Source organism: Miniopterus natalensis, chromosome 3, assembly GCF_054644295.1.
Source record: "Miniopterus natalensis isolate mMinNat1 chromosome 3, mMinNat1.hap1, whole genome shotgun sequence".
Lineage (NCBI taxonomy): Eukaryota > Metazoa > Chordata > Mammalia > Chiroptera > Miniopteridae > Miniopterus > Miniopterus natalensis.
In genome coordinates, this window is record NC_142083.1 from 16,552,220 (window position 1) to 16,580,055 (window position 27,836).

At 37.4% G+C, this 27,836-nt stretch overlaps 1 protein-coding gene across 1 annotated transcript in view; it reads left to right on the forward strand.

Moving 5' to 3' along the window:
* Positions 1-27,836, forward strand: part of CDH12 (cadherin 12) — a 510,823-nt gene that overhangs the window by 342,656 nt on the left and 140,331 nt on the right. The gene's annotated exons all lie outside the window — the stretch shown is intronic.

Genomic DNA, 27,836 nt, shown 5'->3' on the forward strand with positions numbered 1-27,836 from the left:
GTGGCGGGCCCCGCGCGTGGGGCGCGGAGGGGCGCGGAGGAGTTGCGCTGACCAGCTCCGTGAACGCTGGGAATGAAGTTCAGGAGGCCTGGTTTTTCTTTCTGCCTCGGCCACCCGGGTACGCTTTGAAATATCACTCAGTCTAAGTTTACCTTAATTACCCCTGCTTATTCACAGACATATTGATTCTTTACATTCTTTGCTAAACAAACTACATAAAAGCCATTCAAAATGTCCTTAGAGCACATTATTGCTCACAGACATTCTGAAGTTGTTTACCCCTGAGAGAAATAGAACAAAAATCACCAGGTATAAACTCCTGTGGGTACCCTTGAATGGCCAAGATGCCTTTCTGCCTTTCCCCCTTAAAAACATGACGCATAATTAGAACTATGGTTCTGAAGTATCTGACTTGGCTGGCTTATGCTTTATAAATAATTTATTATCTGCTTTGCAAGCTACTTATGAAGCCGTTTATGGTCAAGTTAAAAGAAATGTTGGAACCCAAATACATACACATTGATCTTCAACACAGCACGCAGTTTTCTAGTCGTATTGCAGGTTTGTAGAAATTTAGTTTTTTCACAAAATAGTTGATGGCAGATGTCTTTTGCAGCACGTTTATGTTTTATTGCTACTTTCCGTACATAAAATGTTTGATCTATATCTGGAATAGATAGAACTCATCGATGCCACTGGAGATTTTTTTCCCCAGAAAAGTAAATATTTTATTTTGATCTTGTTAATTCTGATTTTTAAATTTCTAAAAGATTTTGTCATGGTTTTAACAAAAGAAAAAACAGATATGCATAAAGAGAGTTTAAAAGAAATCTAAGGATAGAAAAAGGAAACCATAGTAAGAGGAGTATTAGGAAGCCCATGTATAGAAAAGAAAGTCCCTTGAACATTAATGTCCTCAGGACTTTCTGGAATACTAAACTAATAAGACACATTATGAGTCTTATGATTTCAATGTTAGGTCAAAGAAGAAAATCCATTCAAGATCTTCATTTTTTTGCAGTACATTTTTGGAATTTTTTGGAAAGGTATTTAAAGGATATTGAATAATACAGTGCAGAAGGTCCTCAAATAGAAACCTTTGTTGAAAGTGATGGCATAGCCAAGGTTGCCATACGGTGTATGAGTCCTCAGACAAATATTTCCTTTGGGGCACCTATGTATATATACAATTTGAGACACATCAAATTGGTCTTGGAGCACCATTCTGGCAGTTCAGTTTCTGTAATCTTGCCAAAAATCTTCAGTTCCATTAAGTAGGAGCAATGCCCTTGACAGGATTCCTACCTACTAGGAATCAGGGCCTGGTCACACTGCCCTGGACAACTCCATTGGGCCAGTCCTGGAGTTCCATGAGGTATCTGGTAAGCTCCAAAATTGAGTATAAAGCCAGAGACTTAGTGGACACTGATGGAGAAGTGGACACTAAAGCCCAAGCAGCTTCAATCCAGCCCAGAGCATCCCACCCAGATGGCACTGCTGCCCACAGATAACCCTGGGCACAAGAACAGTCTTAGAAAATCTTGAGAAAAGCACTCCAAAACATGCAAAACATGAAAGCCCCCTTGCGTTACTGTACATTGTTTCTACTTATACTATTTCTTCATACAATCATGGAATATAATAATCACTAAAACATTTTTATGGTGAGACAGGCTCATGTTGTGCTGGTGCACTTGTTTCTGGTGAGTTAATTTAACATAAGGATTGAGTTTTGAAATCCAAGACAAGTGCAGGGGTAACATAGCTCTAAACTACCTCATGGGTGTCAGTTATCTCAACCGTGCTTATAACAGAAGCTAGACAGGGAACCGGGGTTCCTGGGAATGTCTGGTGAAAAGGGGTGCTCTGGTTTGAACTGAAGCAGGTTGGTACACGTCAGATGCTGGACTTTGAGGTGAGAAAGTTGACTTTTTGTTGAAAAATTAATGAAACTACTTCTAGCCTGTCTTAAATAGAGTAGCATTTCACCTCCTAATGGATGTAAATAAAATGGAGCTAGGAGCTACTTATCCTTTTGTTCTTCCAAACAAAAATTTGTTATGATAGAATGGAATTCATCCAATTCATTTAAAAGATGAGTCAGTGTTTACAAATAGGCTGAAAAGAAAGAGGCATGAGTTTGAACCCATTATTAAGTTAAGGCATTTTCAGAGGCAGATGGCTCCACACGAGTAAGGTATCATATAAACCCATGGTTCTCGGGCATTGTGTGTTTCTAGTGTCAATGTAACAGCAGTTGCCAAACCTCTTTTCCACATGGAAAATTGTTAAAGTTTAATTAACTCTGTGTTGACGATTCTAGATGTGGGAATAGTAATATGATAACACGGGGACCAATTTAAGCCATTATATGTAAGTGTGTAAACATATATAAATATATTCATGTTCTTGCTCTTTCTAGAAAAGCTTTGAGACAGTTTGGAGAAAATTAAAGTATTATAAATAATATAGAATATAGGGCTAAAGGAAATGGCAAGTGCAAAAGTGCCAAGCACAGTGATCAGCCAAACTACTATAATTGAGCTTCAGATTTAACTCTGTTTCTTTGCAACAAGAGCATCTATGGAACATTAATTTTCATAGTTCCCATCATATCAGCTTTACTTATTGAGAGGAAAAATTGATTTCCCCAGGTTCAAATATAAAATAATTTATTCATGTAGGAATTTATGGGGGTGGGAAGGTTTTGAGTGGCTTAGTGGACATTAGCTTCAGCAATTGTTATATTTAAAAGGAAGAGATGTTAATGTTGACATCCTTTCAAGAAAGACCAAACTGTGTATTGCTTATAATGATCATTACTTTATATACAAAGAAATCACAATTGTGTACAAAGGTAAAGCCAGTGCTTTCCTCAAACGGACATTTTGGATTTAATACAAGACCTGAATAAGTATAAGGTCCCATATTACAGAGTAACACAGAAATTAATTTGATTGGCAAGAAATTAATTCACACATTATCAAATGCCCAAAGCCTCCACTAATAAGACCCGTCTTATTAATCACATACACACACAGAGACGTATGCACACACACACATAGTAAGCTGGGTGCTTACACCAATATATATAACTGGGTGCTTATGTATGTGAAGTACTAAGTTATGCCATAGTCTCAAATCTATGGATCAAGAAAATGCTGACCATTTTATCTTCAAACAATAATCAGGAAATTGAGTTATGATTTCAAATAATTTCTATTAACAATTCTTAAATCTAAATTATTTAAAATGTCAAAAAATTAAACTGAAACATATGTAAACCCTAACTCCAGACCCATCTGTTTATTCAGCATATTTTTGATTGATAGTGTATTACAATTTGGAAAAGTGCTACGCCTTGTGGGCATAAGTTACTATGGAGGCCCCTAGATTGCAATTATAACAGGTAAGCTTTATTGAGTGCTTCTTTGGGCACTGTTTTAATTGATTTATATACAGAAACTATGTGATTTTCAGGACAGCACTTTGGGGGAGATTATTATTAGTAGCCCCATTTTCCATATGAGAAGACTAAGGCACAGAAAAGTTAATTAACTTCCTCATGTCACAACATTCAAATGCTGACACTAAATTTTTAAACCAGGTAGTTTAGCTCCATTGCACCAGAAAATATCACAGTTTATTATCGTATAAGGATCTTAGGAGCTAACAATAATTTCAGTACTCTGTCAAATGTACTGTATTGGAGACCCTATTAGGGAGAGTGGAGACAAAGGACGATCTGTCGCTAGGTCTAAAAGAGGGAGGAATTCAAGGGAGGCTTCATAGGTAAGGAAGCACCTGAGATGTATCTTGAAGGATGACTTTATTTTTCAGAAGAGATAGTCGGAGAATATATTTTTATAAGTTATGAGGCTTGAAAGTTCATGGGGGGCCTAGGTAACCATATTTTAATGTAATCAGAGAGTGTGATGCCAACTGTTTAAAATAAATAAATACAGAAAGTGTGGAGAGGTTCCATTCTGATACCAAGATCAGTTTAATCTGGCCTTATTTATTTATTTTCAATTGAAGTATAATTGACATATAACATTGTATTCATTTCAGATGTACAACATGATGACTTGATATTTGTATACAATGTGAAATGATCACCGTAATATGTCTAGGTAACATCCATCACCGCACATAGTTACACATTTTTTTTGTGTGTGATAAGGAATTTTATGATCTACTCTCTTAGTGCCTTTCAAATATTCAGTAGTACAGTATTATCAACTATAGTCACCGTACTGTACATTGCAGTATTATTTGTTCTTAAAGGTGTCAAGATCCACAAAAGTGTCTTTATTGAGGATTCCCTTGGACAGAATTGCAGCTTTAAAATGACCACTCAGAGAGCCACTTCAAAGACTCACTGGAGACTGAGAAACCAAGGCGCAGATAGGAAACATATACAGGAGAAAGTTACAGGAGCCTTGTGCAGGAGGCAATGAAGGAAACAATATTAGAGTTGACGATGTGAAAGGTAGAGATATAAGATTTCAAGATCCCTTGGTCGTGGGAATATTAAGAATGAGGCAAAAATTAGCACATAATTACATATAGAGAATAAAGGGAGAGAAGAAAAAAATGACACAGATTTCTGACTTCTGTTTTACTAGTGCCCTGTGTCGGCCTGTTTCTCAAGAAGTAAAGCCGTTGGACTTGTGCGTCCGTAGTTACTTACCATTGTCCAGGCGAGCTGTCTCATAGATATTTGGCTCCATCAACCAAGGTTCACAAAAGAGGCCGGCAGTAGATACAGAGGCATGGGAGTAACGGGCGTACAGATGGGAGTCAGAATCACCTAAGTGGGTAACACGGCCTGGAAAACGTACAGGGAAGATGTGAGGACCCTGATTTTTTTTTTTTTAAAGAAATTTAATTCTTTTTTTTTTTTTTTTTTTAATATATCTTTATTTATTTCAGAGAAAGGAAAGGAGAGGGAGAGAGAGAGATAGAAACATCAATGATGAGAAAGTCATTGATCGAGCCCGCAACCGGGCATGTGCCCTGACCGGGAATTGAACCCTGATCGCCTGGATCCTAGGTCGATGCTCAACCGCTGAGCCAGGCCGGGCCGGGCAGGACCCTGATTTTTAACTGCAAAGCAGATGAAGAAGAATTAGATAGTGCCATGGATAATAAATTAAAAGAAAGTTTTGAGAATAAGAAATGGCAAGTAATGTCAAACTCCACAAGTCAAATGGAGTGATGACTGAAAACCCTGAGCTGGTGTGGGCAGTCAGTCCGCCAGAGGTGACCTTCGTCAAAATGACGTTAATAACTTTCTCTGGAGCTTAAAGAAAGGAGAGAGAGATGGGCACAGTGAGTACATTTCAAAAGGGTGGATTAAAGAGGTTCATCTGTGCTGTGCCCTGTTTGATGTGATAGATACCCTATTAGCTGGTGTTTTCCAGAGAAACAAAACCAGTAGGGGGTGTGTATGTGTGTGTGTGTGGAGAGACTGCAGATGCAAGTCCAAAATTTGCAGTCTGGAGACTCAGGGAAGCATTACAGATAAACTTATAGCTATTCCAATTATGGAATATGATATATATACATATATATAATATGTATACATATGTGTGTGTATATACATAGGTTTATATAGACACCATTATGAAGTATATGTATTCCAATTTATTCCAATTATGTACTCCAGAACCGGGAAAACAATTACAGGATGTATTCAGGTACATATTGGGCCCACTGTGAGATGGGCCTGAGCTAAAACTCCATTGACCACCTGACCTCCTTAAGTCCCTACTTTGACTGGTGGGCCAACAGTGACTTATTGAATCTTCTTGAATCAATGTCAGTTCCGAGCCAGTGTCCAGTAGTTCCCTAAAATCCGATTATTTCCTTTTCCCCATACCCAGCAACCCTGGTAACACCCTTTGAGGAAAGGTAGAAGAAGCATTAACTGTATACATTTTTGTAATTTATAGTGTTATGAGGTCCCACCTCAAGGGGGCAAGGCCTTTTTCATTCAAGGGGTCCTGGGTCTATAACTGGCTTGAGTCTGGGAATTGACTGAGGGGCTGTAACTCTGTTTTTATGATTCAGGTTAAAGTTTTGTTAACTTGACTAGAACTTTTTGCTGATACAGGTCAAGTAAGGATTTAATAGGCTTCCTATCTATTTTATTTCTAGGAACAATGCCAATTCCATAGGTCCCAGTGTGTCCCACTATTCAGATTGCTGCTTTATCTCTGCTGTCCATTATGGTACCACACCCACCTTACTTTTGACCATTGACTGCTGCCACCCAACCCCTGTCCCCCCAGGATCCAGTCATTCCCATTGCATTTAGAGTTCCCAGTTCCATGGGAGCAGTTCTCCTTGTAAGTTCTGGCCTGCAGAGAAGAGCCATCACAGAGCTCTTTAAGGCGGCTGGAGCCCCCCTTTCAAGTTTACTTCTCAAAGTCATGGTGAAAAATGTGTCCTGTGGAACCTCCCAGAGTGGGTGAGCAGGTCTGAAATGACAAATTTGTTGTGTTCCAATCTCCCTAAGCCTTTGAGTCTCTTTGTGTATGGTAAGCCAAGGCAGGTCTGGAATTTCAAATTTATTTACTGTGGGCAAATTTTTGCTCTACATTCAGCCAAACAAACTCTTGGAGCACTTTCTAACTCCCACAGAATTAAATGTAATATTAGATGCAGGATATTTGCTTAGTTGGCCCACATCAATAAATCCAGCCCAATCCAACTTTATGTTTCTTCATTCAGTATCTCACACTTTTAATATCTATTCTCACATGTGTTTTTTAGATTTCTGTCCATATAAATTAGAAAAACGAAGTAGTTCTTTTCGTGTGTAACACATTTCCTCATGGGTTACACATTATACCTCACCTTTCAGGGACTCCTGAGACTTGAGTCAATTTATAGATCTTGCAGTAAAGAGGAGCGGGGAGGGTGGATTCTTGATGAACGAGCAGTGTCTTGTGTGACAGTTGACTTTGGGGAGGCCATAACAGTTTCCTCAGGCAGTCAGGGTTAATTTCCTCACATGGGGATGGAGAGGCAGCTTTGCTGACCAAGAAGACTCATCAGAATTTAAGGTCTCAGTGTCCCCAGCTTCACCCAGGTCCTCCCACACGTCTCCGTTCCAATGTTTAGGACCTCATTCCTTCACAATCAATGCACTGACTTTAAAAGTAGACATTTTGCGTTGTAATTCAGCCACTCACAGGATGAGGTGCTAGAATAGTTTTCAGCAATATCAGTTCTATGTCTACAGGAGATTAAGTTCTCCCTCTGACAGACATAAAAGCTGTCAGGTTATTTATGTGGCACCTGAGTTGGGAATTCAAATCCCTGAGCATATTTGTTTCTTTCTACACTTTGTCCACTGCTGTGATCTGAAAGTTTGTGTCTCCCCAAATTCGTATGTTGAAATCCTAATACCTAAGTGGGGATATGAGGAAACAGAGCCTTTGAGAGGTACTTAGGTCATAGGGATGGGGTCCTCATGAATGGACTAGTACCTTTAGAAAATGGTCCACAAAGCTCCCTAGTTCTTCCTGCCATGTGAGGACACAGCAAGAAGTCTGCAACCCAGAAGACAGCCATTCTCAGATCATTCTGACACTCTGACCTTAGACTGTTAGTTTCAAGAACAGTGAAACGTAAATTTGTGTTGTTTATAAGGTACTGGCTCTATTGTATTTTGCTGTAGCAGCTCAAACAGACTAAGAGATGTAGCAACACTAAGAGCAACCAGCTATATCATTATAATTATGAGTGACAAAAATGTATCATATAAGTGATCACCCAGATTCTTGCCTCTTATAAGTATTTAATTAGGAGTATCCAATGGTGACATTTCGCATATCTCTGTTGTTATACCACACCACAGACTAGCAGCATTATCTGAAAATAGATTCTTTAATATCTTTAAAACTAATTAGATTAAAGAATCTGTTCCAGAAACCACAGAATCAATTAAGAAAACTCACCTATAAGATTTTACTCCTCTGGAATCATCCTAGTACCAAAATTTGTATTAGTTAGGGTTCGCCAGAGAATCCAAATAAATAGGATATATACATATGTATATGTATGTATATATATGTGTGTGTGTATATATGTGTATATATGTCTATATATGTGACACACATATATATGTAACAATTTTATATTTACATTCATTTACTTATTTTAAATATATTTGGATCATGCTGTTGTGGATGTGACAGTCCACAATCTGCCAGATAGGACAACATGCAGGGGACCCAAAGAGAGCCGTACTTTGAGCTGAAAGGTCTTCTGCTCGCAGATCTTCTTGATTGGGAGAGGTCAGTCTTTGTTTTATTGGATGAGGCCCACCTATATTATGCAGGGCAATCTATTTTACTTAGAGTCCACCAATTAATATGTTCATCTCATTCCAAAAACAAACAAAAAACACCTCTTCACAGAGACATCTGGAATGATATTTATCTGTGCACCATGGCCCAGCTAAGTTAAAACTACCATACAATGACTTTCACAGAAATAATAGACCCAGTTAGATGTTGCTGAAGAGGAGATGGCCAATTAGTCAGGAGAAAGAAGTGCTGGTTGACTCTAAGGGTTTAATGAAAATTTATTTCTAAAAGATTTTCAGGCAGTGGAACTAATAGCGATGTGTGATGATGTGTGATTTTCTTTACCATCAAGATGGTTTAAGCAGAAGAAAAAGGAACAGATGATTGTGTCAGTTCATTATTGCAGAATTATAAGGCCAGCATGATGGAAGAGAGAGAAGGGTTCCAAAACCTAAATCTAAGACCAACCAGGGTGGAACTACAAATTCTAAAGTTCCAAAGAGATTTAGCAGCAAAAATATATGCTTTTATATATATGAAAGTCAAGGCAGTGGAAATAGACGTTTTGGTAATTATATGAAGAATTTGGTTTTGGATTAGTAAAAAGAATGAGAGGAAAAGGGAAAGCAGGGATGGTAAAGTAGCTTATTAAAATAGCTATAATTGCAATACAAAAATAATTTGCCTATCTGGGATGTCTTCTAAATTAGCACAATATTAGGGCAATATTTTGACTCATGTATATAACCCATTGCACCCAATAAAAATGCAAATTATATCATAAAGTTATACTGACACATTTAAAAGATGTTTTCATGGCTCAACTATCATCTATCTATCTGTTGAGTCGTGTAGATTTAAGAGAAGCTCATAATGTAGTTTTCATGTTCAATTTACTCCTAAAACGTGAGCATTCAGTATCAGAGTAATTCCTGTTCATTTGAGATTCAAGGTTCATTATGCCAACCAACTCGGTCTTCATACAGATTTAAAACCTTAAGCACCCTCTTCACTCCTGCCTAACTAACGTATCTGAGAACTGTTGCAGTATATTCTAATGCCCTAAATCAAGGTCTTGTTTCTAAGCCTACGGCTGCCAAATGTATTGACCTGGCTGCTAATCAAAGCATCTTTAGCTGCTTGCTCTTTCTGTAGCTAAACATCAGAAGGCACCATTAGATAAGTCTGGTATTTGAATGCACACCTTGGTTCTCAAACAGGTCCCTGATATTTATAGTTTCTCTCAAACATCAGGGTATCTTTGAAATAATTGCCTTTGAATATGACTAGATAGCACTATATTTAGAAGGAAAATTGCTTGAAATGGAACTTGAACACCTAAATAACACAAGAAAGTACTTTTCAAGTCACTGCCCATTGTGTGCCAGTTCTCGCTCCTTTATAATTTATTTTCTGCTTCTGGCATGCTAGTTTCTTTATAATATCTATGCCATAAAGCTTTAATGTGTTTACTTTAATTGAATTGGCAGGACCTTGAATGAAATTTAACTCTATTTAAGTCAATAAATGAATCACTAAAACCAGCATGTCAAAGCTAACGTGAACAGCATTAAGACCTGAGCCCTATCTTTCTCTCTCTCTCCTTTCCTCTTTTCCTCTCTTCTTCCTTCTGTTGTTCTTCCCTATATCTCATTATATTTCAATATTTTTTTCCTTCTAAACATCTTTTCTGTATTATTTATTAATGTTGCTCAACCACAATTACTTAACAGCTGGGATAAAGAGTTAGGAGTCTTTGATTTAAATCCCAGGTGTTATAATAATTATCTACACAACAGTGCTTATGCACAAATGTGTCAATCCGTACTAATAATATGGTGTGATATCACATACTCAGGTCATATATTCACAGGAAATATATCAAGTGTATATGTCATAAACTTAACAGTGTAGTTCACTGTTTGTGTGTGTGTGTGTGTGTGTGCATATGTTACTGAAATCTTTCCTATAAAATATTAGTTGGATTCCTTGGAAAATGCTGCTGTCTGAGAGCTAACATTGATATACATCTGTGACCTACATCTTATACCAGGTGATAAGAGATAGAACCCAATGGAATTACTACAGAAGCACTGAAGGGAAGGCCACCTGTATGAAAATATAACAGAAAAATAGGGAATATAGTGACCTAAATAATAAAAATTGCAAATTTGTCATTCTTCTAACAGCATTGACTTTATGACTATATGCATGGTTCTATGACTCAAACATACACTTTGAATGAGTGGGTTCTTTGGGTGCATTTTAAGCATAGTACATATATATGAGAAACATTCCTTGTTCTCAACTCTGAAAAAAAGTGAAACAGCTGTCATGGAAGGCACCGTCTACGTATATCCCATTGTTCACGAGACATCACATATTTTATTGCTACTGACATCTAATCAACATAACTAATATACAAAATTGCTGTTATGAAAGCAATCATTTTCTCCTCCTGGAACTTCCCATAGAGATGGTCTAAAGGATTTCCTATGTATCAGTATAACCACTTTAGAGCAATGCTGTTGCTCTTGTTGTTTTATGTCAACTATCAAGCACTGTTAGTCTTGCACAGCTTCATGAATGTTGGAAGAAGATATGAGATACCTGGGTCAGAGAAAAGGGATGTTACCACTCACAGCACAAGTCACGTGAGCATCAGCATAATCGAATCAGTTTTCGTTGCCACATGAGCCATAGGGCAAAAAGGATGGGCCCAAGTGGGCGGCGTCCATGCAGTGGGCTGCGTTAGGGGAGAGGAACCCGGGTCATTCCTGCCCTTTGGTTGGAAGGAGACATTATCTCCATTTTACTAGGTAGTGAGCATGTCTACCCCTTGCTTTGGATGAAGACACTATCTTATCTTTTCAAGATGCTTTGCTGTATGTATAAACATTTTTGAAGGTATATATAGTCTTAAAAAAAAATAAGGAAGTTAGTACTTTCTGTGTAAGACCTGCAGGAACAAAAGCGGTGATGGAAAATTGTCTCCTGATGCTATGTAGTGTGTTGACTCACTAAAACAACATCATATAATGTAGTGACTTAGTAAAGTTAGAAACAAATACTTTCTTCGTCAGTTAACTGAGCTGCTTTATCGGTAGACAAATTATGACCCCCTCCTGTGTGTCTCTCTCTCTTTCTCTCTCTCCTTTCTATGTAAGCAACATTAAATAAAAACTCCTCCCAGAGTTGATACCCACTTGTATTCTGAGTCTTAGACTTAAAATTATAAATATAGAGGAGGAGTGGAGCTGAATATGTGAAGAAATGCCCCAAATCTACTTCTGCTCCTTAGTGATGCTGGTCTCTGAAACTGGTTATATTCTCAATAAGGATAATCTTTGCAGTATACGTACTTATTTTTCTTATCTAAATGATAGATGAAAATGTAACTTTCAGCCACTGGATATAAACAGTGGTTTGGGATATAACCTCCTCATAATTATACTGATAATCTCACTCCTTGTTTAAAATGTAAGAATTACTTTTTCCACCATAAAGAGTGATTTACTGTAATAAAGTGGACAGTTCATATAAAATTAAATTTCTCTTTATTTTACAAAGTACTAAGTGCTAGTGAACTTTGAAATGATTGTTTGGATATATTTATAGGATTTTATCATATACTCAGCCATCGTATTATAAAAATATGAGATGTTAATTCAGAATGTTGTTTTGAAAGTGATGGACAATGATATTTTTTCATGATATATAAAAGACTCTAAATGCAATTCTCTGTTGAGTAAAACTATAAACTAAACAATGCATTGGTAGCTTTCCTGTCCCTCCCTCCCTCCCTCCTTCCCTCCCTTCCTTACTTCCTCCTTCCCCCCCCCCCTTTCTTGTTTAGAAAATGTCTTAAGAGACCAAAATGGAGGGAAATTTAGGGTAAAAATAGAGGCTATTCTAAGAGGTAAAACAGTATACGTACAAAAATACACTAGACTTCTTTTTAGAGTCATTAAAGACTTCTAAAATATCCTAAATATATTTTCAAATATCAAGGAATTGCTGTAAGGGACACATTTTACTGTGAATCTTTGCGTATCCCTTGGTTGCCTGGAAGACACAGAGCTGTGAGTGATGTACTTGACAGCTTGACTGTCCTTAAACAAGTAGAATTTCATCATCACTCCCTGAAAGCTTGGACAAGCACTTCTCTTTTCAGTTAAGGTGATGTTTGTAAGTATCTGGCCCTTATGGGTCATGAAACAGTGAGGCTTCATCCACATAGATTGGGGGCGGGAGAAGTGGAAGTGACAAGTGTATGGAAGAAAGCCATTTTAGTATCCAGTTATTCCTGAAAAAAATGATGTCCCCAAAATCCCAGTGTCTGAACTGACCCGCTCCTCAGAATCCACCCCCTTTCCTGAACCTCATTGCTTTATTTTTCCTAGAAGGAAAGAGAGGTTCTAAAATGGAGTTGGATTAAAGAAAAATTTTTATCTGTGTAATTAGCAGGGGCTTTTTTTGTTTTTGTTTTTTTAAAGATTCTTAATCACTCATTTTTCCCCCCTAATGGTGACAAGTATGTAAGCATCCTTGAAAGTGCTTTTCTGCTGAATAAACGCTCCTGCTCAAGCTACCCTTTACGTCAAGGTCAAGGGGTTCTAGAGGAATATTTTGGGCAATAAAGGAAAACATAAACATTAAATAGAACCTTTCAAATAGGAGTGTAGATAAAGGGTTGACAAACTATAGCTTTCAGACCAAATCCAACCTGCATCTTGTTTATGAAAGTAAAGTTTTATTGGAACACAGCCATGCTCATTCGCTTACATATTGTCTGTGGCTGCTTTCCTGCAAGATGTCACGGTTAAGTGATCAGGACAAAAACAGTATAGCTCACCACACCTAAAATATTTATTACCTGACCACTTACAGAAAACACGTGCTGCCACTTGTTTAGAAATTTAACCTCGACACACCAAGAATGCTATATGAACTCGTATCTTTCATTTGTAGGCACTCAGATCTGCTCTCAGTCCTGTCTCTGTCTTGAAAATTCAAAGGGCTAATTGTCAGAAATGAGAAAGAACCGTCAGGGCGCAGTGAATGAATTATGGGCTCTGCTGTGGCTTTAGATAACTTCATCACCTCAGTATCCTCATCTTTAAAACAGGAACAATATGGAAAGAAAACGCTATGGTTATTGTGGGGATTGCTTAATCCATGTATGGGGCAATGTATTTAGAGGCTCGGCCAGTGTCATTAATGTTGCTGTGCTATGCTCACTCCATGCATTTTTGCCCAGTGTAGAAACTGTAAAATTTCTGATGCAAGTGTGGGGATGTGGGCTTAATAGAAAAGTGTCTAGGAGCTTCATCAGAATGTACAATTTCACTCCTTGGGGTATGAGAAAAATATAGGAGGAATCTATCATATCCTATGGAGTAAGACACAAATTTCCATTTCCGCCATTACCTGAGAGTGCCAAGAATCTTTCCGCATGCCCATGTCCCAGTCTCTCGTTCCCTTATCTAAGTGTAGCCATGTGGCCAGAACAACAGTGCTCTATTATCTTATCTTGGACACATATTCACAGTAAATAGGGATATTATTAGTAGACTTCATTAAGTTCACTTTGTCAAGAGTGCAGCGATTCCTCTCATAAAGCAAGGATGAAACGAGTTTATTCAGGATTTACAATGTATTGGGGAAGTCAGGTCAAAACAAAGTATATTCATGTGAACAAGTGACCAAATCAAGGTCAGAGTCTTTTGCATTTCATGGAAGAAATCTAGATTTCCTATATTAGAATGGTAATATTTAAGTTCAAAGTTTAGAAGTGTTGGTTAAGATATACAGTTTTATCAATATGTGTAAACATGAGCTTACTAATTAATTTGCCGGCTATATTTCTAGTTTTTTATTCCACTGATTAGATTTTTCTGTAACATGCAGTCTTTGATTAAGTACCAAACTTTAGTTATCATATGAGGCATTGAATATATCCTTAAGTAATTATTGAATACTTATCATTCTATCAGTTTTGAAGTATAGTCACATTTGTATTTCAAACGTGATGTCTTCATTAATAGCTATGAATATATATTACTAAGTGATTTTTTTAATCAAACAGTGATCAAGAACAGTTATTAAGTTAATAATTAACCAAGTGTGGAATATTCTAGTTCAATTACATAAAATTATTACTTACAGAAAAATAATTATGTGCGCTCTCAATATACTAAGCTCCCTGGGTGAGAGTTCAGAAGAACAAATAAGATATAGATGAGTGGGTAGGAACAGGGACTGTGAGAATTTTAGGATGACTAAAATAAAAGCTTAGAGAGAAGAGTGAATGTTGTTGAGTAAAAATATAGGGTTCAAGTTGCTCCCCATTAAGCCCTAAGCTTCAATAATATAGGGGTACAAAAGCAGGTCACTCTTCCTTGCTATTTTGAGATTATTAGGAAACAAGTCCCCATGTGCCAGCTGGGCAGGATGTCTAGTTGTTTCCCACTTGGCTCCTACCTTTCAGGAGTAAGTCTCTCTTGCAGCTGCTCCTGCAGACAGTAAAGGGCAGAGTGGAACAGTGTCATAGTCCCAGTTCTGCCTGGTCGTGCAGTGCAGGTCTCTTTTCAAGGCCAGGGCTGCTCCTCCTGATGCAAAAAAAAAAAAAAAGATTTTTTTTCTTTTCTCTCAGCAATAATCCAGTCAGGTATAGGGTTACTCCTGTATTAGGGTGAAATTATTAACTTTTGAAAGTATCCCTGTTGGATAACAAATTACATGGCCACCTTAGTATGTACATCATTTAGAAAACTTCCTGGCCTGAAAGGCTATGGCCGTATTTTTACAGTTTCACTAAACCCCGGCATGCGCGCAGCTATGTTGCTGGAGGCATGTCCTCTGCAGTTCATTGGCAGATCGTCCAGGATTAGCCGCATTCTAAGGTCAATTAACACCATTCTGCCATGGCCTCGTCTTGGTTTTGACACAGAATTTTCCTCATCATTTCTATGACTCTTTTTCATAGAGGTTCCTATTATTCTTCTGACCATTTGGCCTCAATTAGGGATTCTACATGCATTGGACATACTTAATCACATGAGTAGCCTCTATATTACTACCAGAAACGTATTGTGTTTTTTATAAACTTTCAAATGAAATAGATGTATAGGAAAAAAAGTGCAATCTGATTTTAATGGTCAATATCAGCTAAGATTTGGTCTAACCTTTGCCAAACCAGTGTCCTGTTAGAAAAGGTTGCCCCCGCATCCCTGGGAAGGTTCTAGACGATGTATCTGTGTGACTGCAGGAGGCTATTGTGTTCATTCTTTCAGAGCTAAGAAAAAGTGTGGGTCAAAAGTAAACCCTAGGCCTTTTAGAAGGCAGAAACTACTTAGAAAGTTTCTAGTTGAAAATGTTCTAGCTTCCGATGTTGTAAAACTCAAAACTTCACCAGGTGCACTCAAATATTATTTGGGGACATAATTTATCTACAAGCTCTCTGGTTCTGCCAGGTCTAGGAATAATTTACAATTTTTATAAAATTTGAGTAGATGAAGAAGTTGGAAGAGGAGATGATGGAGTGGGGATCGTGTTTCTAGAAAACTTTCTTAACGGAGAAGTATTTCTAGTGTTTAGTGAATGACCAATGTTATAGCCTAGAGGTCACATAAAAAAGTAGACTAAAAGTTTTCGTGACCAGAGTTGACAGCAAAAACTAAATTATGGTAGGAGATCTACACAGACAAGTAAAGAACAAAAGTTAATAAAATAAGTCTAGATCCTTCAAGTTGTAGCTTACTTCGATAATCCTGATGCTCTTGGAAACCACTTTAGCTTCTGAGAAACGACACAACATAATTTCCCACAACAGTGGGAGTTTATTCTTGGTGACTGTAAAATGATTACTGTGAGGTTACTTAAGAGGTAAGGATTTAGGCGTAGGAAATCACGGCTTTGATGCAAGGCTTAGGAATGGCAAGAATGGGATGCATTTGAAAACGTCGGTGAGAGATGGGGTAATAGCATAAATGTTAGAGTTGAGCTATAATAATAGCAATAATTACACCCAAAACTTAATATTTTCTGATTTCTACCTGGAAAGTATTCAGGATTTATTTCATTGATTATCTCAGCACCCCCAACAGTGGAGTGCTGTTGTTTTCTGCATCTGAAGGGTAAAAACTGGAGGCATAGAGAAGCTCTGTTATTTGTCCTGGGTAGCTCACAAAATTGGGGTGCTGGAGTCCAAAAATGGGTTTTCCTGACCAGAATAGGGGGAAAGGTACCTGTCTAACCAGGACAACATTTGCCACTGTTTGTTATGCTTTCTGACACACAAAGTACGTTAACAGAGAGTAAAGCAGGCTCCCAAATGAGCCCAGGCTGTGGGTGAAGAGCTCTGGGAAGGCACCGAGCGTTACATATATTATTCATTTCGTGATGTCACTCTCAAGGAGATAAAGAGATGATGTTGAATGAGCTGTAACTTAAGACATATGTTAATTCAGCCCCTGAAGAAGGACGTCACAATTACTCAATTATGGGGTAAAGAACATCCGAGGGAGTTTATGTTTCAGTGGAGATGAAGAGCTTCAGAGCATCAGGCCTTGCACGACACTGCTCCAGAGATTCTAGACCGTCGGCAACGCAGAATGGTACTTCGGACACCCCCCTTCACTTACCCAGGATGATTTCTTTTCCCAATAACAGAGAGCCTCCGATTTCTTAAATGAAAAAACAAACTGAAAAATATAACCATGAAATAAATATATAAGAGATAAGAAAACCTTCAAGTATCCATTTTAAAATATAAGTGTAAAGCATTCTTGCTGCATAAATATTGAATGGGAAAATATACAACGGTCTATACCTAAGAGGTTTTGAAGTCTGCTTTGAATAGTCCCTTGGTTAGATTTTATGCTATTAACTTGTTACTTTTTTGCTTGCTTTCATGATGAAGTGTTTAAAAACGAATTCCCATGCTCCAACACACTTTAAGGTAAATTGAACAATTGTAACAAATGTTTATTTTACCTGAGAAAGATTTCCCATGAAGCGTGACAACGAAAGTTATGTGGAAAACAGTAAATGTATATACCATTTGTCAAAACAACTTTTGAATACAATTTTTTGATGGCTATGGGGGGAAAAATCTTGCAAATTGAAACAAAATGAGTAAAAATTGTTACTTTCTTATCTTATTAGAAGGCAAAGGGGGTGAAACAGACAAGCAAACGCAACACCTCAGTGTGTGTGCACAAAACTAGACAAAATTAAATTTCAGGTCAGCTTCTCCACACAACTGGCTAAGTGGCTTCATGAATAGAAGGGAGATTAAAGGAAGGCCAGTGGCCGTCACAGGTGAACGATTTCTAAGAAAATAGTCACAAACAATATTTTGTGAAATATGGCTGAAAGGAGATAATCAAACATAGTTTTAGGTTGCCAGTTATACTCATTGAAGTGAAACCAATACATTGTAAAATAAAATAGCCACAAACCCCTCTTCCTTTAATGCTGCCTCGATATGAGGGAACAGTGTAGCAGAAATGTTCTTAAACAAGATGATAGAGGAGGAAACAATCCGAGAAAAATACCTTTAATGGACAGCGTTGCTGAATTTTGCATGTGCTTTGTGCAGGGCAAAGCTCTGAGGGCTTTTCACACATTGCAGCCTTTACTCTCAAGATTTTAAACAAGGGCTTGTGAAATGCATGAAGCGGTGACCCACGTGTTCAAATCCCAGAGAAGAATTGCAGTTAAAAAAAAAAAGCATTCCACATGATAAGAGGGGTTGAAACTACTCCAATCCTTTACTATCGGATACAATGAATGAAACCTGCAATCCCCAAATAATATTAGTCTTAGTAGTTTCCTTCTCACATCCTCTATGTGCTTCCCCAAATGCCTCTTCTTAAACCACAGCCTACCCAGTCTCCGAAAGGCGGTTTCCATTCCTGTTAGCAATGCCCAATATGTTTTCCACTTGGGGTCAAATTTAAAGATAAAGGGAAGGGAAATAACTGAAGTGACCCAAGTCAGTCATTTTTAGAAGGTCATAGAAGGGAAAGATTAGAAGCTTTTTTACCTTAAAAATTTGTATCTCATCACATGAGTATTATTGTTGCAGAAATTATAAAAACAACACTTAGAGAAATGAAGTAGGGTAGCCAAGGTCAACTGCTCTTATAAATGGAGCAGCAAAGTCCCACCTCTTTGAAATGAGCCATATTGATTGGATCTAACAACAATCAAAAAGTTAACATAGCCCAGCCAGGCGTGGCTCAGCGGTTGAACGTCGACCTAGGATCCAGGCGATCGGGGTTCGATTCCCGGTCAGGGCACATGCCCGGGTTGCGGGCTGCAGCCGATCAATGACTCTCATCATTGATGTTTCTATCTCTCTCTCTCCCCCTCCTTTCCTCTCTCTGAAGTCAATAAAGATATATTTAAAAAAAAAAAAAAAAGTTAACATAGATTCATCTATGTCTTCACAATTACATACTATTTACTGTATGCTATATATAGTGATATTGGATATAATATCCAATATAATTATGTATAGAATGGAAATATGATATTTAAATAAAAGTGGCAACTCAATACAATTTTTTAAAAGATTATTATTTGGACTCTGAGTTCTCCTAGAATTGACTTTTTCATAATATAGCAAAATAGTAACTAAGCTCCTAATTATTAAGTGCCTCCTGTGTAACAAGCTTAGAGACACAGTGTTCAAATAATACCAGAGTGGGGCTGCGGGGGGCTTCGACTCCAGAGGAGTCCATCTTCAGAGGAGTCACCCATGTCTCTGAACAGCTGTCAGGTTTTATTACAGCAAGAGTTACTTAGGTTTTATCGTAATTGCTTAGAGTAACTGTTACAAGAAGAAAATCAGACTTTCAGATTCCTTCTTGACAGAGCATAAGTGGGTTTTGGGTAGGATGCGGGAGTCTACATTTTTAATAGGAAACCCTCGTGAATCAGATCTAGACGCCTAATGAATCAGATGTAGATGCCCCAATAATCACACTTTGAGAAACATTGCCCTAGAGTTCAACAGAACACTGACTGGTGGCAAAATTGCATCGTAGATGTTAATTGTAGGATCAATGAACATAGGGCAGATGAAGTTCTCACAATATTTGCTGGTTTCATGGTTGAACTCTCACCAGGGAATTTTAGTTCCAAATTGTCGGCTTTTTCGGAAACTCTCCATGGAATACCCAGTATTGAGAACAGACTGTAATTTCCTCAATTGCTCATAATGTACCACAGAAAAGAGTTTGAAATTGTCACAGTGATCCAAGACTAAATTAATTCCAGGTGTGTGCAGCCTAAAAGGGTGATAATTGGATAGCAGATGAACTGACATAGTAAGTAGAAAATGCATGTAATGGTTGTTTAGAACTGGTGTTTAACTGCAGAGATATACAATAAAAAGGGCAACTGGAGCTTTCTATTAGAAAATTACCTACTAGCCAGTAGATGACAAAATTTGTTTAATTTAATTAAGCAGATCTTTGTGAACCCCCACTGTGTCAGGCTGTGTTTTAGACAGTGACATACATAAGAGACTCATAATCAGATGTATTTGAAATGATATAAGCACACTACAAAATGTTGAAAGTTATGCCAACCTCGGTTACAGATGTGCTGTAGAAATGAGTGGTTAATTCCAACACAGTGGAGTGGGTCTAAGGAGTTGGAAAAGTAAGTGGGAAAGGAGAGGTTGGACAAAACACAGTGAAGTTTTATGTATTAGGTAATAATTGACATTATTGTTTGGTAATTGACACTCAACATTTAAATTAGCTTGTGGAGGACATGAAAGAAGTGGAGGTACAGCAAAGGAAGCTGTCTGCAAAGCATGGGTGTGCAGATCCATATGGGTCTTCAGTGAACTCTAAGATGTTCAGAGCATCTGAAGGAGCACAAATTAAGAGTTTGGGAAGGAAAATAAATATTTTAGATGTGAAATTATTCCAAATGAGCCACCTCATAAGGGCTGTTTATACACGATGTGGCACTTGGTTTGTTTCTTGTAGAAAAGAGAGTGCATTTTCTAGAGGTTAAGTTTAAAACAAAGGGGAGAAGTTATCACATTTTCATTTTGATAGGCCTCTGTGATAGGAACATAGAAGCACACTGAATGTGCGTTAAACTCGAGGAAGGGAGCCCATGAATAACTTGGCACAGACACGAGGGTTTGAACTAAAACATCCGTAGTTGGCATGGAGAGAAAAGTGCAAATTAGAGATATATTTTATTTTGTTTTATTTATTTTTTAAATATATATTTTATTGATTTCAGAGAGAGGAAGGGAGAGGGAGAGAGAGAGAGAAACATCCATAATGAGAGTCATTGATCGGCTGCCTCCTGCACGCCCCCGGCTGGGGATCGAGCCCCCAACCCAGGCATGTGCCCTGCCCGGGAATCGAACCTCGATCTCCTGGATCCTAGGTTGATGCTCAACTGCTGAGCCATGCCCGGCCAGGCCGAGTTAGAGATACAGTTTAGAATTAAAAGCAGCTGGACTTGGGTGAGGCAGATGGGAAAGACACAGAATTACTGGTTGGCATGATTGGGTGTGTTGTTTTGCAATGACATAAAGCTTAATCAATAGAAATACTTTTTAAAACTCATTCTGTGTGGGTTGCTAAATTCTGGCACCAGAGTTATGTTGGTAATAGATACAGACCACTAATTCCCAGCATATGTATATATTAACTCCAGCATATATATGCATCAATATCAGCCAGGAATCTCTAATTCATAAATATACTAAACCTAAGAATTTGTTGACAAGGATTGAATCCATGCTCTGTAATGAGAATTATATGCAAAATACCTCAGAGTTAATTCAAGCATGAATATAAGCAACAAGCTATAAATTGTATATTTCATATGTATAACTCATAAATAATGAAAATTATAGTGTGTTTGGAATATTAATAGATTCGTCTTTCTCCTAGATACAGAGATCTTCATTCTTGCATAGGCTACTCATACCACAGTTCTCAGCTGGGTTGTCATTCCCTATTTTCATGGTCTTTACTATTATTTGCATAATTTCCTTACTGATTCTGTCTGAGGTAGTTCTGAAACTTTTATAAATATGTTCTATAAAGGCTTTTTATTTGTTTGTAATATTTTATATTTGTGTTAATATATGATTTATTTGTTTTGATCCAACGTCCCAAATTCAGTTTTCTTATACTCCCAGTTCTCTCCGTCTTCAATTTTAGAGTTCAATAACAAAAATTACAGGTGAGGATTACAGGTAAATATTAATTTTCCTCTCATACTCCCTCTCTAAATTCAATATTCATTTCCTAAGTCATCAAAAATAAAATTCTCTTAGATTAGGAAAACTGACTGTATTAAATCAAAGCAATGAGTTATCTCAAAGCTACCCTTTGGTGTATTTGGCTAGGAGATACTAGTTTAGAAAAATCTATTACTAACTTTTTTTCACATGAAATTGTGATTAAGGGAAATTTTACAGGGCCTTAAAACATCAATTAAAGCTTGATTAAATTTTACAGCCCCTAAAGGCTAATAATACTTTCTTTTTCCAGATGACAAAGAAATATGTCCTGTATACATAAGGCTCATTAGCAGCGTCGTGACTCTAAAAATCTGTATGCAGTAATTATTCTAAAAGAACTCGACCAGAAAACTCTAAACTGAACCCAACAACAGAGCTCCATCCCTCTGTCTCTCCATAAATGACTATCCACTTGAGAAAATGCTTTCCAACTTACGGCTTTCTGAAAGTCTCCCATTTCCTGAGTTTTGACCAGGGTCTGTCTTGGGCCAGCGCAGAATGACAATCATTGTCATACCATATTGGAAATGAATCCTGTGACTGCCCAGCGATTCTGCCTACAGTCCCTGGATGCACCAGAGGGCAATTCTTTACTGCTTTCCTCTCCAGCACATTGCACGATCCTCAGCATTCAATCACCATAAGCAATAGGCGCAGTGTGAGTAGAAAGCCAGAGCTCAGAAATGGATATTTTCTCCTGTAAGAGCACATGCATCGACTGATAAACAGTAAGACGGTGTAAAAAGCATTCCCGTTATTAATTCAGTGCACCAGTCATACCAGCTAAGGTACTGTGGGTTTTCCCCCCACAAATGTGTAATAGAATCCAGATAATGGCCCTTATATGTCAATGCCAGCTGCCTCTATCCAAAAATAGGTAGTTGTTACTAGTTTAATTTTAATTGATAGGAAGAGTACGTACTCAGAATCGAACAATGGGTTTCTGAGACTTCACAAGGGGATTCTCAGATAATCCTAATGAATTCTGGCAGCTGGCATTTGTATAGTTTAACGTGTCATAAATATAATGGAGTGTTAAAACAGTGGTAAATTTTCCTTTTAGAATATTTGAAAGGTTTTCCATAATGTTAAATCAAAATCAGATTTTTAGACTACTCTTCTGGGGTGTGTGTGTTGTGTGTGTGTGTGTGCCTGCGCACGAGTGTGTGTTTTAAATACAAAAAAAAGTAAAGCCTTTACATAAATTAAACCTTTTTTCCCATCAACATTTAATTCTAAATTGAGATCAAATCTAGAACATCTGATGATTGACCATCTGATTTTCTGATTTTCTTTTGGTAATTGGGTTTTAGATACATTTTAGCCCTATTACATTTGCTGTTCTCATTGTATTAAATAATAAAACAGCAAATATGATGTAGCTTCTTAACAGTTTCCACAGTTAGCATAGTTCATGTTTTTTACAGCTCTCTCCATAAGATTGGGTATTGGTCTGGCAGTTAACATTATGTCATGTAATATGACTGAGGCCAGAAAAGTTAACTTACCTCCCCAAGGTTAATGCTTCTAATAATTTCTATAAATTGGATCTTTACCCTTGATCTGCTGATGTCTAATAACATGGTCTTTCTACTTTATTTTGCTGTTTGATTAGGTCTTTGTGTGCCAAAGGGAAAACACTGCAATTCCAAATCACTCCTACTTTTCACAAGATCCAAAACACATAGAGAATAAGGATTGACGTTTCAGCACTCAGGATGAGTCTAACCAGGGACTGAAATAACAGCGATAATTATACACGAGCAGGTATTGGAAGATTGTGTGAACGATCTGCTTTATCTGCTTATTCAGAATACAAAAAGTTACAGATTATTAAAGTTACCTACCTCAAGAGTGATAGTCTAGCGTCCAATGTAATTTTAATAACTTGTTTTTAACTTTTATAACACATTTTTCTTGCCTATTTGGACAATTCAAAACTATCTTATTTCTACCCCCTCAACAGTTCCTCAAAAGTTACAGTAGAATATTTTCGACTATAAAAGTTTGATTTTCCTTAAGGCTTACTTTATATTAGCCAGTCTGTACTTTATATGTAAGTAATAATACACTTTCTGTGTAAAAGAGTGATACTAGAAAATTCTCCTTTACACACTAATATCATGAAGCTCAAGAGAGCAGGCGTCTTGATCTTGTGGGGTCTCCTGGGCAGGCCCTGTGTCTGCTTGACTCCTAGCTTGGCCTTTTCTTTCCACAGGCACTCGCAAACATGCTATGCATTGCATAAATTTTTTCTTATAAAAACAGAAAAAAATATGAGCATTTCCACGCTTGAGACATAATCAGAATTCTACTAACTTATGAAATCATTTTCCAATCTTTTATTCAGTGACTTTATTTAAATGTATATTGAGGATTTACAATGTGCCAGACAAGCCGGAAAATATTCATGCTCCTTACATTCACAGAAGCTAGGAAGGGCAGTGTCATTAATCAAACCACCACGCGTGTTTATAATTACAAACCGTGGTAAGTGCTACAAAGCGAACATCCAGAGGTTTCTGCGGAGGAACAGCATGGGCACATGTGGGCTGTCACACTGGGTGGGAAATTGACAGTGATTCTTGTCACTTTATTTACATATCAGGACCACTTACCTGACTCTAAGTGTTCTCTCCCTTCCTTCATCTTTGGGTTTCAATATCCATCCCTGTTAATTTTGTCTGCAGAAGAATGATCATACATTAATAATAATAATAATACAGTAATAATAGTTATTGAGTTAAAATTCTTACAGAGGCATTATCTCTTTTTCAAATAACCATCAACATTAAGTAGATAGTTTTATTCAGAGCAGATTCCATCTCTTCTAAAACTGACGCAGAAATAAGAGATTTCATGTACCTGGCTCACCTGAAGCATCAGTGTCTGTTTCTCTGTGAATAACACTTCTACAGCGTTTTGGAAGAAGATTTTAAGTCTTTCTATACCTGGTAATATTGAGATAATAGAAAACCATGAGCTGGGAAATTGCCATGAAAAAGTTCCAACGTGTATGTAAATAATTGTGGTGAAACCACATCTTGAACAATAGACTTGATTGTCCAGTAGATCTCGCTTGTCTCACGGTTGTAATGCTGAGACCACATCATGAGGAAATTTCCTGAGGCATATAAATTATTACATTTCACTCACAAGATGCAGGTTTCCTAGTGCATTAGGCAAGAAAATACAGTTCTAAAATTTCTGCATGTAACTCATTATAAAATTATAACTTTTTTGTTATTGAAAAATTTAAAAGTTCGAATAAACCTGTCTCCACTTTTTTTTTGAAACAAGATGTTCTTTATATGTGGTCTCATGGCATGTGGTAGGAGTACTTATTTTAACAATAGAAAGGTTTGGGGAAAACTCCCCCTGCTCCCCTGACTTACTGTTTGTTCTCTGACCAGCATGGTAAGGCGATGCACCCCCACCTGCTCCACTGCACCTTGAACTCCTGCTCTCAGCACTTGCACTGGGGATCCTTCTTTGTATATTTTTACCTCTCCCTTGATATGTAAATGCCTTGATGAAGAGAGAGCTGGGCTACCTTTCTCAAAACTGAATCCCCTGCACTTAGCATACAATGGGAAGTCAAGACGTATTTGCTGCAGTAATGCCATCCTTTCCTGTCCTGAGGCTGTAAACAGTTTTTGTATGCCTCATCTCAATAATACTAAGAATATGTATTTTAATAGAGATGTAGTCATTGCATATAATGTTTACATCTGTCTATAATAGACATTGAGACATTATATTTATCTGTCTTTCTATCCATGAGATTTATCCATTAATCAATATAAAGACTCAAGAAAGACAACTCCTTGGATTAAGAAATTTATATTCTCTGTTACCAAGGTCAATCATGTGTCATTAATTCTGTAAATTCTAGATTCTGAGAATTGTAAATTCAAAGAAATGAAAACTTTGAAACTGGAGGTGTTTTTCCCCCCTCTCTCTTTTCATATATGCGTGATCAGTCAGGTTTATTGTGGTAGTGTTTTTTTTGTTTCTGTTTTAATCTGTCTTCATAGCTAAATCAATGGGTGGTTCTTTTTTATTCATTTTGTTTTTAGATTTGGAACCAATTAGATTGGCAGGAAAATTGTTAATTAGTATTTACTCAGTACACACATGCTCCTTTCCATTACTTAGATGGATTTTTATAAAGGCAAAATAAAATAATTGATACAAATGTCTAATTGAAATTTTTTTTTAATCTGAAATAATATAATAGAGCACAAGGCAGTGCATGCATTTGGATTTTCTGTTTACTAATTGTTAACCTAAAAAGAAAAAGCCAGAGTGAGAGGCAACAAGTATTTATTTGAGATAAAAAAATTGCGATTTGGGGGGGGTCACAGATTCAGCTAGCAACTCAAATTATGTCTCAATTACAGGGCGAAGGCAAGGTGGTTTCATGAGAAAAAGAACAATAAATACAAGAATGAAAGAAAAGAATTTCTATTGTTGTTAACAAGAGAGGTTACTCTTTACCAATATGGCTGGTAACTGATTCAAAAGAATGTCGGTAATCATCAGCCTGCTTTCCTGTTAGCTTTACAAACAGGTGTAAGACATTGTTGGTTTAGCTCAGTCCAAACGTAATTTTGCCCAGTTCAGACACCCCACAGGTCCAAAGTGCAAGAATTACGAGGCAGCTGGTCTGAAATGGCTACTCCAGTTCTATTTTAAAATGGCTCCACTTACGTCAGTTTTTCATATAATGTAAAAGTGCTTTTATATAGCAGTGATGTTTTATGTGGCTGAAGTTGAGTAGTTTTATTTTCACTAGATTTTAAAAAGGCCTTCAATGTCCCTTTAAGTGGGAGAATACTCATAATTCAATGAAGATTATTGTATGCTATTTCTTTAAGTGGAGCTAAAGAGGCATAAGCAGCTTTATATAGCAAGCTTAAAGGATTATTGTGATATATTAGGTGAAACATTCTGGGAGAAGAAGGGACAAAACACAAGATCATGTTATACAAGAAAAGTGCACAATTATCTTTTATATCTATAGCCACTGCATAGTGTAGTTTTGAGGATAGTAATATATTTTCAATTCACAAAAATCTCAATCACCATTGACTGTGTACTTAGTTAATTAGTTTACCTCACCCCAGTACTCAAAAATCGCCTCGCAGGGCAGCCAAAACATTTACAGCTCATAGAAGACCCATGCGCTTCCACCCAATGCCCAGGACTTCGGCGGTTAGGTGGGATCACATGAGTAGTTCCCGCCAACGAGTGTTAAGTCAGAGTGATGTGCTTAAGAACGTTCTTCCTCTGCATCAGCAGCTTGGCAGGCCTGTGCTGAGATGGCAGAGCCAAATTAGGCCCCATCTAGAGTTATTCATGGAGGATACTCTCCTAGGATGTCCCAAACACATGGCCAACTTGGTGTAAGTTAAGCCATTATTGTATTAAACCTCTTATATTTATGACAGTTTATTAGCACAGGCTACCCAAGCCTATTTTAATATGTCCAGAAGACATGTTTTATTTCCAGAATACATTTAATATCTTCTCCACCTCGACTTCCATTGCAGTCTGCTACTTGTGTCATAATGTTTAGTTTATTCCACCTAGCTCTGTAGGGAGCTTGTTTACGTACTAGAGAGAATGAAAGCTTCAGGAAACCAGAGAGCCTGTTCTAATCATTGGAATATATACCAACCACTAAGCAAACTGTTTGCTTATTTATTCAACACTTGTGTTTTTGAGTACTTCTGTATACCAATAATTAAGCAAATTGTGACTTGTACAGTTAAAAAGTAAATAATGGGGATACTTAAATGGATGATACCCAATAGAGTGCATTCTTTAGAAAGTTCATTAGTATGAGGGAGGAAGCAGTTCTCCAAAGCAGAAAGGCATGTGCAAAGGGCCTGAGTCAGACAAGACCTTGATTTTAATAGGCTCTGGATGTGCTGGGTGGTCGGTAAGCATTAAGGAGAGTGCAGCAAGATGGGATCACAGAAGTCAAGTGTAGACCTTGCATGGCCTCGCAGACTGAGAGATTTGGGTGCTATGCTATGGTATATGTAGTTGAAACTTATTGGAGGGGCTGAAGGAGGGGGCATTATGACTTAATTGTTTTTTTAAGTTCCTCTGGTCACTCTTTGAAATTACTGTTGAAAGATTGGTTAGGACGGAAGGAAAGAGACCAGCTGGATTATTTTTTGGTACCTTAGACATAAGATAATGGCATCTTT